General features: G+C 33.7%; 1 protein-coding gene across 2 annotated transcripts in view; it reads left to right on the top strand.

Annotated features, from left to right (window-relative positions):
• The window catches only part of LOC130900815 (alpha-1D adrenergic receptor), a 51,730-nt gene that overhangs the window by 4,679 nt on the left and 32,539 nt on the right, over window positions 1–14,512 (top strand). The window lies entirely within an intron of this gene.

Below are 14,512 nucleotides of genomic sequence, written 5' to 3'. Positions count from 1 at the left end.
CTTCAGATACTTTTTTGTAGAGAATTTTGTACTCTACATTTTTTCTTACGTTATTTTTTCTAATACCTCATAGTTTTCGAGCTATTCCCAAAATTTCGGAAATACAAAAAAGATTTGCTAAACTTATTGAGTATCCCAAAACCTCCCAGAATCTAGAAAGTAAAAACCGCCCAATTTACTTAAGGTTTTAGCTCAAAAATATAGAATAACTTCTGTAGCTACATTATATATTTCTAAATTTAACCATTTCTTGTATCCACGCCCCAATTTCTGGAAATGAAATGGGTGGTAAGTCAATTGTAATTTTTGAAATAAAATTATGCATGTTTAAGATTCTCTATTTATGAATCAAAAATTTAGTTGGCAATATTAAAAATGTGATAAAGAATCGGCTTCTCAAACATGGTCGTCATAAAATAAAATAGAATTCATTCTACTAAATAAACACATTATAGTGAAACAATTAGTAATTTATGGATTTGTAGAATTGTAGATAGCAATGGATTCTATTCATACACAATTTATAAAGAAATGTAAACTAATTAATTTCAGTTCTAATTTTTGTTGACTATGTGTATATATAATAAATTTACCAATAATGTCTAAATAAAAATTGACATTTATTAATTTTTGATAAGGTAATAACGAAAACCTCAGGAACGACTGTTCTTAACACTATATTTCTATTTTGATGGTTGCAACAGTATTTTAAATATTAATAAGCCTTGAGGATATCTGTTTACTGTTTTACGATTTTACTGGTTGTGGTAGAAGAATAATTTTAGAAAATTTTCATTCACATCTGGTTTTGTTCAAGCAATGTTTTTGGTAAAATTTCAGGCAAACAAAAGTTCCATAAAGTAAAAATTAACAAAGCATAAGTCAATGTTTTATTCTATGCTAATTCAACATGACGTTTTATTTTTAATTGGTTTGTCTTGATGTATTGCCAAATATATGTTTTGCATAAAACCATTGTTTTTACAAAATTTAACCACGCTATTTCCCTAAATATATTTGTAGTTGTTATATTTTGATATAATAGATGGTTGCCACATATTTTTGAGATGTAAAAACTTTGGAAAAAATAATTTTTCTTATTAAAACAGATTTCTATTTTGATATTCATGACGTAGGTGATCTATTGATTAATATAAATATATAAATACACTACCAAATAATTGTTAGTGTCAAATCATATTTTGATAGAGACTGAAAGTAGTCGAGATCTCAAATATTTGCATAACTTCTTAAAAAAGCTGATTTAAAACAGAAGAGACCTAAAATCAAGACGATTTAGAAACATAAACATATTAAAAGGTCTAAGAAATAAAAATTTATTTTAATATATTGATATACAATGTAGTCTATATGTCTGGAATAAATTCAAATTAGCGTTATTATGTACTATGGGGAAAAAACCTGAAATTATAAGCACCCCTTGAAAATTTTAAATAAGAAAGGGGGTCCTGTGGCACTTTGTTGGAAGGGGATTTTAGTCCTTTGTTTATCAATATATTTTCTTAAATTTGGTGCAATCATAACTGAGAAAATTAATTTTTAAGATGTAAAATTTTGATAATAGTGTCCCTCGGTTGGTTTGCAAGCCTGGCCTAGGCGTGACTGCCTAGATAAACCCAAGACTGGTCTGCAACCCTGGACTAGGCTGGTTGCTTGTAAAAATAGATTTTTAATATATTGTTAATAAAATTTTTATGCAAAAAAGAATTTTATTCATAAAAAATTATCACTTTTATTGTCGAGATATCTATTATGGATAAAATATTAGAACAAAACTTTATATAGTTATTCAGAATTCTGCCAAACCTGACTGACTATAGGATGGCCGAGGTCGGTTACCCAGAATTCAGCCAGGTTTGGGTGAATATGGGATGGCCGAGGTAAAGTTACATAGAGTTCGGCCAGGCTTGGTTGACTGTAGAATGGCCGGGGCTAAGTTACCCAGACTTCAACGAGGCTTGGGCCATTATCGGTTTGCGAAGACCGGGCTTCCCAACACTGGCCCAAGCTAAGCCCCGTCGTTCAAGTCTGGGGGTTATTTTGTTAATTTCTTCCGTTATCCTAGCGTTAAATCAGCGATATTTTCTGGTTTATTAGAATATACTTTAGAAATAATCGGGTATTTTCGTATCTGTTCTTCTAAACATCAGGAAAGAATTTCTGAAAATACTAAAATATTAGTCAAAAAGCTAGTAGGCTGCTGTCATTTAGGTATTTAAAGCTACTAAAAGACGTCAGTATAATATTTGTGCGCGTTTTGAGTTTAATCATGGCCTCATTTGTCCTAAAACAAGTTAGCAAAATTGAAAAAAAGTTTCGTGAAATTGGACATGTAAAAAATATTGAAAAACCAGGTAGAAATGTTCAATTAAATGATGAAAAAAATTAGATGTACTTCTAGAGATTGAGAAAAATCTGCATAAAGATATTATGTCATAAAGAAATCTCAGTTATAATTGTACCAAATTTAAAAAACTTTATACTGCTGTACAGAGGAGTAGAATCCCTTTCCTCCTTTCTTATTTAAAATTTTCGAGAGGGTGCTTATAATTCAGAGGGGTGCTAGAGGGAGAAAATATTTTCATACTGTAAATTGTCAATTTAAGAATAAAAATCGACCCAAATAGTGCATAATAACGCTAAAATTGAATTTATTCCTTGCATATTGTATAATTAGTAAATGTAAACATTTAACATGTAACATTTATATTAACGTGCCCTTTATATTACCTGCCAAGAATTTCAAAACTAGCGCCACCCAACGTCTCAATGACAAATTATATAAAGATTATTGCTGAAATAAAATTTATTTTATTTTTTCCATTCATTATTATTTATATCAAATAAACAATTATTGAAGCAATAAATTTCGTGTTCGTTGGTAAAATTATGAATGTTGTATTTTTTCTTTTTAATGAAAATAAACAAAGGTAGAAGCAAACGCAATAATATTGTAGGAAAATATCAGCATACGTTTCGTTCGCACTACAAATAGTTTTCTATTCAATGATCCCACTGAAATAAAAATATTCATCTGATTATAATTGTGGCATAAACCACAAATCGATACTCTTATCTAAATATTTATTTAAAAAACGTCAACGATGCGCTTCCATGTTTTAAATTTAATGTTATCTACTTCGGCAAATTATTCATTGTACCAGGCGGCGACGATAATGAAATGGTAACAGATACTAAAGGTGGAACCGAAAAATAGAGAGAGAGAAATTCTTTGTCAAAAAAATTGTTAAAATTTGTTGACAAAAGCTTGTAAAAATTAAAAAATAAACATAATAATAACTAAATAAAGATACAAATAAAATAAAACTTCAATATACAGAAGAAAACCACAATGAATAACAAAATTATAGGTGAAAGTAATAGGTAATGATCAGTATAAAAGTCGTATATAGTCCATAGCAAAAATTAAACCAGTATGCAGACACTTTCCAATAAATGTGCCTTCAAATTATTGCGGAATGAGGGAAAAGATGATGTCGATTTGATTTCAATTGGCAAGTGATAGTGCATTTTTTTGTATTGTAAAATATTGAGCACTTAACTAATTCTGAATGTGAAGTAGGTAAAGATCGTGCTTCGCGTTCCGTGCAACGACCTTTCTGAAATTGGAGAAGCTTGCTTACGAATTAGTCAATTGATTAGATTCAAAGATGAATAAGAATTTTTAATCTTTTGAAGAAGACCCTTCAGTGAGCCCTGCTGTTTAGTTCGAGTAAATATCTAATAGCTCTTTTTTTTTGAAGTTTCGAGATTCGTTCAGATCGAGTCGCACCACACGTACCACAGAAGGAAGGGCATATCGGAGATGCGTCTCAATAAGGGCATAATAGACTGTTGAGGAGGTGGTGGTATTTTTAAGTGATAAAACATGATTTTAGGGTGATTAGTTGAGTAGATATGATCCTATAAAGTGTCGTTAGATCAGGGTTGCTCCAAGAGAAACTAGTGTCGTCTGTAAATAGACATATTTTACCCCTGATGTCTAGATAAGCGATATAGTTTATAAACTGAAGAAACAAAATAAATATATACATATATCCAATATTTTTTTCAAAATATCTTAAAAATGTGTCTTCTATATACTCTATATATTCTACAAAAATATTATTCTTCTGTGATCTTATTTAAGGGCCCTCTAGTCTTTGTGAGTAATCAATCTCATAGGTTTCGCATGGTCTTTATTAACATTTAAACAAGCTTTACAAACCAAACAATGTGTTAATCCTCATATGCAAAACTACCAATTGAAATAGAGTAAATTCACAAAAACTATCGAATCAATCATGATAATCCTACTTCAGTCGCTAGCTTATATTATATTAAATATCGGTTCAGTAGTTTTTGAAATATTGTGGTCACCGTTTCGACAAATGGTATTTCCAGAAAAACGCGTTCGAAAGTTTGCGCATGTGGTTTATACTAAAAATTCCATATCACCGTCAATCTGTTATGGCTGGAACAAACAATAGGCCTGCCTCTTCTTCTTGGAAGTCACGCAGAGCTATTCCGTCTTCCCTTTTCGCTATTCGAACCTGTTTTACATCACTCATGCACTGGTCTGAACGGTCGATCTGAACGCATCAAGCTGGAGAACCAATTTTCACTCCCGTAGTATCCAAGGTTTTCTGGATAGATCCAAATCCTTAGATTATGACAACGAGAAACATGGCGATTTCAACCACTTTTGGCCTGGAATGGAGGTGCTTTGGAGCAAAAGTACAGATTAACGCAATGAGCGATTTTGAGTTTCCGCTCCCAGGCACCTTCTTTACAGGAGTCCTCGTAAATTGGCTATATAACTTTGTTCCTAATTCACAAAAGGTTCAGTAGCAGCTACACTTAGGGATATCAAGACAATGGTTAACGCCTCTCGGTTTTCGGAGCAGCCCGGCGCGCACCTCGTATACCTGCTCCGTTCCAAGGCCGTAATTTACGAACCACTTCGAATATAGAAAAATTCTTTGGCACACATTGTAGATGGGTTATGGAAAAAATCGATTTTTTCGACCCGAGATACTGGGGGACCCCTTTAATGGAAATATTTATGTATAAAGTCTATTTATTGAAGTAAAACACTAAACCAAAACAATGATCAGTGCGTGATCAACACGTGAACATCCCGAGCGAAATGAGTTGCGGTAAGGTTATTGGTCCAAATTAGTGGCACCTAGTATACCACAAATAAAAAGCCGCGTGGGAGGGGCGTTAGATCAGATGTAGTACAGGGAAGGCATCCTATTATCGTACTGCAGTGAGATTGTTTTTATTTGTGAGGTCCAGTTTTAGAGCGTTTTCCTATATTTTTCTATGAGTAGAATCAATTTTTTGAGGGTTCCGAGCCCAAATCTAGTCGAGTAACTTGTTATAAACAATTTAATTGTTTATAAATGCGAAATTATTGCAAAATTGATGTTTTTTTTCACTTTAACGGTCATTACTAGGTTAAAACATGACATAGAAATGTTTAAAGCAGCTCATTTTAAATTAAAACTTCTAAATGAGATTTGGTACACCTTTCAAATATATAATAATTTAGAAAAACGAGATGCACCTTATAGTAGCTTAAAGTGCTAATGAATATTACTTCTTTACAGTAACTTAATTGAAGTTGATTTTTTATGATCTCAAAAATATATTATATATCAAAATGAGCAAAGTCCGGATAATACATGCTGCTTCACAAATCAAACCTGAAAAATTTCTTCAATCAGTTTCTCATGGTAAAATGTATACATTATACATTTTTGAAACATCAAATTTGTCTTTCTTAAAGTATTATAAACACATTTCTTCTGTGCTCGCAGGTTTAACTGCTCTAGAAATAGAAATTTCATTACAAAAGGTAGAATTATATTAATGCAAGTTGTCAATAAAACGAGCTCAGTAAAAACATTCGATGAGTTTCATTACCAATACTTTTTTGAAAGTAAAATTATAATGGAATTCCACTAACTAAATTCTATCAGATATCATATTTTAAGAGCTTTCTACGAGATCTGGCTATTATTTTTTCCATTGATCGAAGCAGTGCTGGAAGTCTTCTTTGGGGAGGACCTTTAGGAGCTCTGCCGTTTTTTTTGCTTTACCGCTTCCAAATCGGGTCCCTTTCAAAGTAGATCTTTTTCTAACCTTTCTACCCTTTCAAGGAAATCTGTGCAGACCCTTTGACGTAAGAGCTTTTGGTCAGGAGTCAAAATTTTTGGCGCCAACTTCGCACAGACTTTTGTCATGTGTAATGCCTCTTGTAAAATTTTTCTAACCGTTTCTTTTTCGGCGTTTTCAGCCTCGGCAATCACCCCGATGCTCATTAGAGGATCTGTACGCACAATTTGGTTGATTTTGGGCGATCTTGGCGCTGGTCATCTTCAGTGCTCTCTCGGTCCTCACTAAGGCGCTTACACCACTCAAAAACACGCGCACAAGATGGAGAATTGTCCCCATAAGCCTTTAGCAACAATTTATAGCAATCAGTCGGAGTTTTTTTCAATTTAACGAGAAATTTGAGATTGATACGTTGCTCCTCTTTTGTTTTGGGACGCACTACTCGTTTTTTACTCCACCCGTCTAGGGCGCCCTCTAGACGCGCAGTCTCGTTATTTAATAGCCAAACCTCGTATGCTACTCGCGAGCAAAATAACCATTTTAAAATTACAACGTAACAAATTAAATCAAAAAGATTTTATATTTGAGACGTATGAAACTATTTTAATTCCAAAAAAAAAAGCTTCGCTGTATGAAATGTAATGCAAATTACCTAGTCTAAATTACCGTGCCTTTCTTTTTGTAAATACAACAAAGATAACATGTGTAAAAACGATTGTGGTACGAAAATAGATTGAAAATACATATTGGTACTTTAATTTTCGTCAAAACAAGTTTAAAAAAAAGGTAAGTTGCAATGAAACAATGAAATAATAAAATATTCTAATATTAATATATTTTTGGGACCATAAAAAATTAACAGTTTAAAACCTGCAAAACTTTAGAGCTAAGGGTCGAAAACATAATTGGAAGTGGTCAAAATGTTAGTATTGATTAGCACTTGAAGGTACCCTTAAAACACTTATAAATAAATTGTGGTGCTTTTTTTCATAGAAATTTGTGTATTCCAAATTCTGTAACTTTTTAATAGATAATATTTAAAAGGTCTACCACAACTCATTTTGAAGCTTAAACTTTAACGTATAAAATGAGCTGCTTCAAATATTTTTATGTCATGTAGGAACCAAGTCACGACAGATAAGTAAGAAAAAACATAAAGTTGGCAATAATTTCGCATTACATTAACAATAACTTTTTGAATATTGATTTTTTGCAAAAAACTTTGGAGAAGTCTTTTGTAGATCTTTTTAAAACAGATCTTTTTTATTGGAAACTTTTTTCATATCTCTTTGTTTAAGAGTTATAGCTTCATAAACAATTTGCTTATAACGAATTACTCGACTAGATTTGGGTTCGGCACCCTCTAAAAATCGATTCTACGCATCAAAAAACATAGGAAATTGTTCCAAAACTGAAGGGAGTATGAAACGGCTACGGGACCCCCCGTAGATGCCGTACGGATAGTGAGAATGATAAATTATTAATAAATGTAGAGCAAGTTCGTACATTTTTATAGTTTTTTATTCACATATAAATTTCACGTTTCAGTATTTTAAATTGTGTAACGTCACAAAATTATTGACCCCCCGTCCCTTGTCACACTCCAGTGATACCTTCCCTCCCCTATAATAGTGATGTAATATATAAATTACCACCGAGAGCTAATAAGTTTTATTTTAACGCTAGCCAAAAACAAATTATTATTTATAAAAACGAAATTCAGGAAAATGATGACAAGACTGTTAATGACGTTATTTCCAAAACGGCAAATATTTCGAGAGTATCTTTTTTTTCAAAATGTGGATAAAGTTCTTGGTGGGGTGGAAGTAGCACACGTGCATCGAGCATACACTACCTGTGTCGAATTTGAGAGATCGTTCGACGAGCGCATAAGAAAATTTGATCTGCAGAAGTGAGTCCTAGAGATGGGCAAACATACGAACTTTTGAATAATTATTATTATTAAGACAAAACGAAAAACCATCAGCAACATCTCAAATTTCCCAAAATGAGCAAATGAGTACATTTTTGGTATTAGGTTCAAAATAATTAAATAATTGCATTTTGAATTTTCCACAAAAAGCCTTTTAATTTAAGAATGGTTAGGTTAGGAGACTATGACTATAATCGCATTGATGAGAAAGTATTAACTCTTTGTTACTCTGCTGTTAACTCCTTTATAATTCTTCTTTTATTTACGATAATAAACATTCCAAGCTAAACGCAGGTATTGAAGATACCGTCTTTATACCTGCAAGTGTGCGCTCGATGCACGCATTCAAAGTTCTTAGAGTAGTTAACGAAGATTTCGAAAGCTCAACATTTTATAATTTATTAATAAAAATGGGATTTTATTAAGGTGTAGACGAACACAACCGTGAAATTGAATGAACACTGACTTTATTGATAGTAGTTTCTTTTTTTTATATTTTGACGCAAGGTTAGATAACTTGAAAAAAACTGAAGTAATAAAAAAGTAACTACAAACTGCACAGGTGCGGTATCATCTAACTTACGATGACACTGCTTTCACCATAACAGTCACAACAGTCTCCCACGCTTATTAAGACGTTATATAGTCTTTCAAGTAAGAGAGCACTTTGCGAGTACGGTGATATCAGTAGTGGGAGGCTCTGGAGCGGCCCCTGCAACTGGAATATCTGGTGTTGTAGTCTGTCTCAGGCCGGAACTTGAAGGTCTCCCCCGTTGAGTACGGTCAGAATCTGGATCATGAATAGGTTGAAAGTCATGTAGTTTTGGAGGAGAATGAGCAGTCGAGGTAGGTTGCAAATAATCGCCCTCTGGTTTAGGAGCAAATGAACCTTCTTCTTTGGAATTTCTGAATGCCGAAGCTGATCAATGTGACGCTTCATCTCCACTTGTTGATCGTCGAGCTGAATGATGTAGTGAAGTCTTCCGAACTTTCTGAAAATGGTACCAAGCTTCCACTGATTCCGGTTGTTGGCATACCCGTTGGTTACCCGTATAAGATCGAAATGCTACATTTGTCATTTTGAATTCATTTCATTCAGTTTATGATACTGGTATGAAGTGTGAAGTATGTGAAGTATGAAGGTGAACCCTGTTAGGATCAACTTCAAACTTCAGTGGATGACCCTGAACATGAACTGTGACCATATACCGTTCAGAATCAGTAGTGCGGGAGCTTTGGTGTTGAAAAAAATCAATGATTTGATGGCAGCCATATTTTCCGAGGGAGTCTTCATCCTCAACGAAATTTATAGATGGAACGTCTTTGGATTTGGAATCATGTTTCTGATTTTTGAGAATTGTTTGAATGCAAATTTCGACTATGTGACCTTTACGGCTACATCCCGAACATTTTAAGCTAGATTTTTCGGTGCGACATTCGCTGGTAGAGTGATTATCTCTGTAGCACACCACAGGAAAAGGTTGGCGATCCCTAATTTGGCGAGATTCAAGTGTGATTTTGACTGGTTTCGCTTAGATAGAGTGTCCCGGTGGCGGGAACCTTCTCGAGTGCGCGACTTTGACGTGGGGCGCGATTTAGAGTGGTACTTAGAAACCTTATGCACTCCTTTAGTTGATCCGTTCTTTATCTCTAATTTCGAAGCTTCCAATGCGTGTGCTTTAGCGCAAATATCACCAAACGTTTGCAAGTTCGACTGTAAATGCAGTTCCCTAATCGAATTGTCTTTGATTTCCCTGATAAATTGAGCACGGAAAAATTTGTCCACAATTGAAGTGACGCGTGTGCATTCACATGTAGATTGAAATTGACAGTTAATTGCAAGTCGGCGTAATTTGGTTATATCTTGCTGGTAAGTTGAGAGAAAAACATGTTGAGAAACCACCATACTTTTCTTAGGGCACCAAAACTTCTCGAGTTCTTTGACCAATGACGTATACTCAAGATGAGCAGATTTCTTGTGTGAAATTTGAGAGTTGAGAAGGTAATAAGTCGAAGAACCTACAGAATTCAAAAGCAACTGTGCACACATTTAGGCTCGGTTGAAATATTCTAATTTTCGAATCTCTGGAGATAGATTTTGAAGGATTCCTTATTTGAGTCGACATGTTCGAAGGATTAGATTAGAGCAAGATTGAACTGACCTGAAGGACGAGGATCATCACCAGAATTAGCAGCTTGAACGGCGGCAGTTGAAGCGACAGTAGATTGTTGAATCACCGTATCTAGTAGCTTCTTCTGTTCATCTTTGAACGCAGCCAGTTACTGTGCGAATTTTTCGGCATTCAATGTTTATATCGTCGCCACTATTATGGTGTAGACGAAGTGACGAACACAAAAGTGAAATTGAACACTGACTTTATTGACAGTAGTTTCTTTTTTTTTATTTTGACGCAAGGATAGATAACTTAAAAAAAGTAGAAGTAAAAAAAAGTCACTAAAAACCGCATCTTATTACTGTTTCTAATTTACTATGACACTGCATTCACCATGACAGTAACAAAAGATTTCAATACAAAAAATGAAGAAGGAACAGTTTGTTATTAGAAAAAGCATAAATAATTATGGGAGGGCGAGAATATTTTAGAAAAATTAATGTAATGTAGTGAAAAAAATAGACAAATTTACTACCTGGATGAAACAAGAGTAAACGCTGGACATACCAAGGATAAGGTTTGCGTGGACTCTTCCATAAATCCTCAATGCAAGAATTTTCGGATAAGATGCTAGGTATATATAATCATTTAAAAAAGTAGTTCCATATTTTGGCCGTTCACTTTATATCTACTCGAAACACTACGTTTAAATTGTATATTTTTGTAATAATGATTGAGCATAATTATTTAAAATTTATATTATTAATCTGCTGTATAAAACCGCGAATTTTTCCTTAAATGCGGTCCTGTTAAATGCTTCGCTTTGGCGTTTTCAGCCCTAAACACGTACACTATGCGTGAATATGTTTCAATTTACAATTTTTCTTCGATAAATAGACTTCAGTCTATGAATAAAGATCAAATTCTTTGTCAGAGTTATATAAGAAATTTTAATTGTAAAATGTATCAAATACGTCAATGCAAACGATTTAAAGCCTCATTAACACTCAAACGTGAGTTAATAACAATCAATTTTAAATTTATTTTTATTTGATTTCTTTAATAATATTAACAAGTTTTTAACCGGATACATTATGGTAGATAAATACGTTTCGTTAAAATGAAAAGTAAACATTATTTTCACGAAAAATTATATAAAATGGAAAATATCAATATTTACGGATAACGATAAATTCAGTTCAATTCAGTATATTCGCGATTTGTTTTTAAAGGTCTAAATCATTCTTATCAAATGTATAAGACAAATATTTCATATATTTCTATGAATGGGTGCATCGAGCGCATATAAGAAGAAAAATAATAACAAAAAGTTGATAATTTGACCTTTATTCATAGACTAAAGTCTATCGAAGAAAAATGTAAACCGAAACATATTTACGCATAGTGCACTTGATAAGGATTGAAAACGCCAAAACCGATCATTCAACAGGACCGCATTCAAGAAATAATTTGCGGTTTTATACAGCATATTAACAATATAAATTATAAATAATTATGCACAATTATTATTACAAAAATATACAATTTAAACGTGAAGTTTGAAGCAGATATAAAGTGAACACACAAAATATAGAACTACTTTTTTCAATGATTTATTGATATCTAGTTAGCCTAGATCAGTTCCATGCGTAAACAAAATATTGCGTTACCATAGCAACGAACAATAACTTATTAGAAGTGTCAGTGTAAAGTTTGACGACGTTAAAAAAGTAAACCAGAGTTACGAAATAAATTAAAAGAAAAAAGATGTCCACCGAAATTGTGAAAATCGAAAAATTGGAGTAACGATCCATCATCAAGTACCTGTATTTAAAAGCGTTAAGAGGTAAGTAGATTTACGAAGATGTGCTTAATACCCTTGGTGGTAAATGTCCTTCGTATGTGGCCGTGAAAAATTGGATTGCAAGCTTCAAAAAAAAGGTAAATGATGACCGATCGGGAAGGCCAGTTTCTTTGTCAGTCCCTGGAAATTGCGATGCAGATATCTGAAGCTCTGAATATTTCATACGAACGCGTTCATGACGTCAATTTGGACATGGGAAAAATTGCTGCAAAATGCATTTCCAAATTTTTCAACGTTATCTCCTATCAGCCCAATTCCCTTTTTTCCGCGAGGTTCAATTAGTTCAATACCCTTTTTATAATAAAAATCATCAAACTCCTCAATAGCCGTTAACTGCCGATATCACCTTGTAAAATTTTTGACCATTTTTCATTTTTCAAGTCTGGGAATAGAAAATAATACGAGGGACTAAATATGGCCAAACCATTGCATTTTTTGGAGCTGGTTCTCCCTTTTCAGTGCATTGTTTTGGTTGTTCTTTTGTTTCGGGTGTTAAGTGAGGGAGCCATATTCCATCCATGGTGAAACTGCTTTATTTCTGTGATACATTGTCAAACACTTGATGGAAAAATCTTTACGACACTGTTCTTGTTCCATTGTGAGCAAACGCGGCATCTTCCGCATAGCTTTCTCATGTCTAAATTTTTAGTTAATATGCGATGTACCGTACTTTTTAAAATGCCTACTAGGTCTGCTAGGTCGCGCACTTTCAGTCGACGATCATCCAGTACCCCTTTGTGGAAGTTGTCACCTTATTTGGTCGACCACTGCGATACTGGTCTTCGCTCGTTTAAATTATGGTACCCAATATTTTACTGTTGATAACGAAAAAGTCTCACCCAGAGTACAATCTAATTGAGCTTTCGTATTGGTTGGGATAAGATTTTTCAAATAAAAGTATTGTATCACATAACGATGATGACCAATTTTTTCCATGCTTACAATTCATTGCAAACATTCAATATTGATAACTGCCAAACAAATACTAAACAACGTGGCGTCTTCAAACTTATAGATAGATTTTTCAAGCAACTACCGCGATCTCTAGGTCAGGCCAGGTACTTCTGGGACCATCCTCGCATTAATAGTTTGCAAAAATGTACTGTTTTAAATATACATTTTTCCCGACAGGATATCGTTTTTCAATTATATTGTTAACAAACATCTATATACTCAATAAAAATATATATGTCCACACTTAACGATGCAATTAGTCCATAAATAGATGATAATTATACGCAAGTTACATCGCGCGATGATTACATAATCGCTTGGGGATTTGACTTGAAAAAGATATTTTCTTCGTAATCTCGGTTTCCAAAGTGAATCTAGTGTAATTTTTAAGTAGAAATATTGTTGCGTCAAAGAAGAGGAAGTTAGGTCATCAACTTCCGTAGTGAATTCATTGAATCTGTAAAAATTGATCCCAGTTTAATATTAATTAACAATGGTTTTTGTTTAGAGACTTGAAATTTTCCCAAAAAAATGCGACAAATGAAGTTACGATTTGAAAGAATTTTTAAAGAAAAGTTGTTATTATTTGAGTCACTTCGACTAACATATTGTGTTCGCACGTTTTACAAGAACGCTCGTTCACATGTCTTGACAAGCCGACTGTGTCGTTCAGAATATGGTTTAAGACACATTAATGAAGCTCCGAATGCAAATTTAATTAAAATATGCGTTAAGCGTTTTAAAGAGACCCGTTCCACGTTCAAACCACCAGCAAAAAGTCGTCCAAAAACGTCTAGGACCACAGACAATACTGATAGAGTGAATGAGTTAGTACGAGAAATCTGCATGTGTCTACTGGGAAGCCATCGGCGATTTTAAACTTTTAAGCTCTAGTTAACAAAGGTATTAAAAGATACCGACTCTGAAGCAAGATTGGCATTTACCGAAGAAATGCTTAGTCGATTTTCCACTTTTGACAACATCCTTTTTTAAGATGAGGCTCATCTTCATTTAAATGGGTTCGTAAACCGACAAAATTGTCATTATTAGACCGAAAAAAGTCCAAAAATGAAACACAAAAAACCACTGTATAGTGCGAAAGTATCAGTGTGGGTAGCAATCTTAATCAAAGGAATTATTGGCCCTTTCTTCTTTGAAGATTCCTGAGGACGAAACATCACCGTTAACACCGATCGCTATGTTGCGATGCTAGAGGGATATTTGACTCCAGCGAGTTCAAAAATAGCGAATACGACAACTTGGTTCCAACAAGATGGAACACATCAAATGAATCTAGGGCAGCTGTAAGATAGATGTTTCCTCCAAGACTAAATTCTAAAGGAGATGATATCCTCTGGCCCCTACGTAACCCTGACTTGACGCCTCTTGATTTTTTTGTGGGGACACCTCAAACATAAAGTCTCCATGAACAATCCGAGGAACATCAATTACTTATTCTACCATAGGTGTAGAGGTGATACTTCTCCATTTAATTTAATTAAT

Source organism: Diorhabda carinulata, chromosome X (genome assembly GCF_026250575.1).
Source record: "Diorhabda carinulata isolate Delta chromosome X, icDioCari1.1, whole genome shotgun sequence".
In the NCBI taxonomy this organism is placed as follows: domain Eukaryota; kingdom Metazoa; phylum Arthropoda; class Insecta; order Coleoptera; family Chrysomelidae; genus Diorhabda; species Diorhabda carinulata.
The sequence above is the reverse complement of the archived record's forward strand: the minus strand, read 5'-3'. Positions and strand labels throughout refer to the sequence as shown.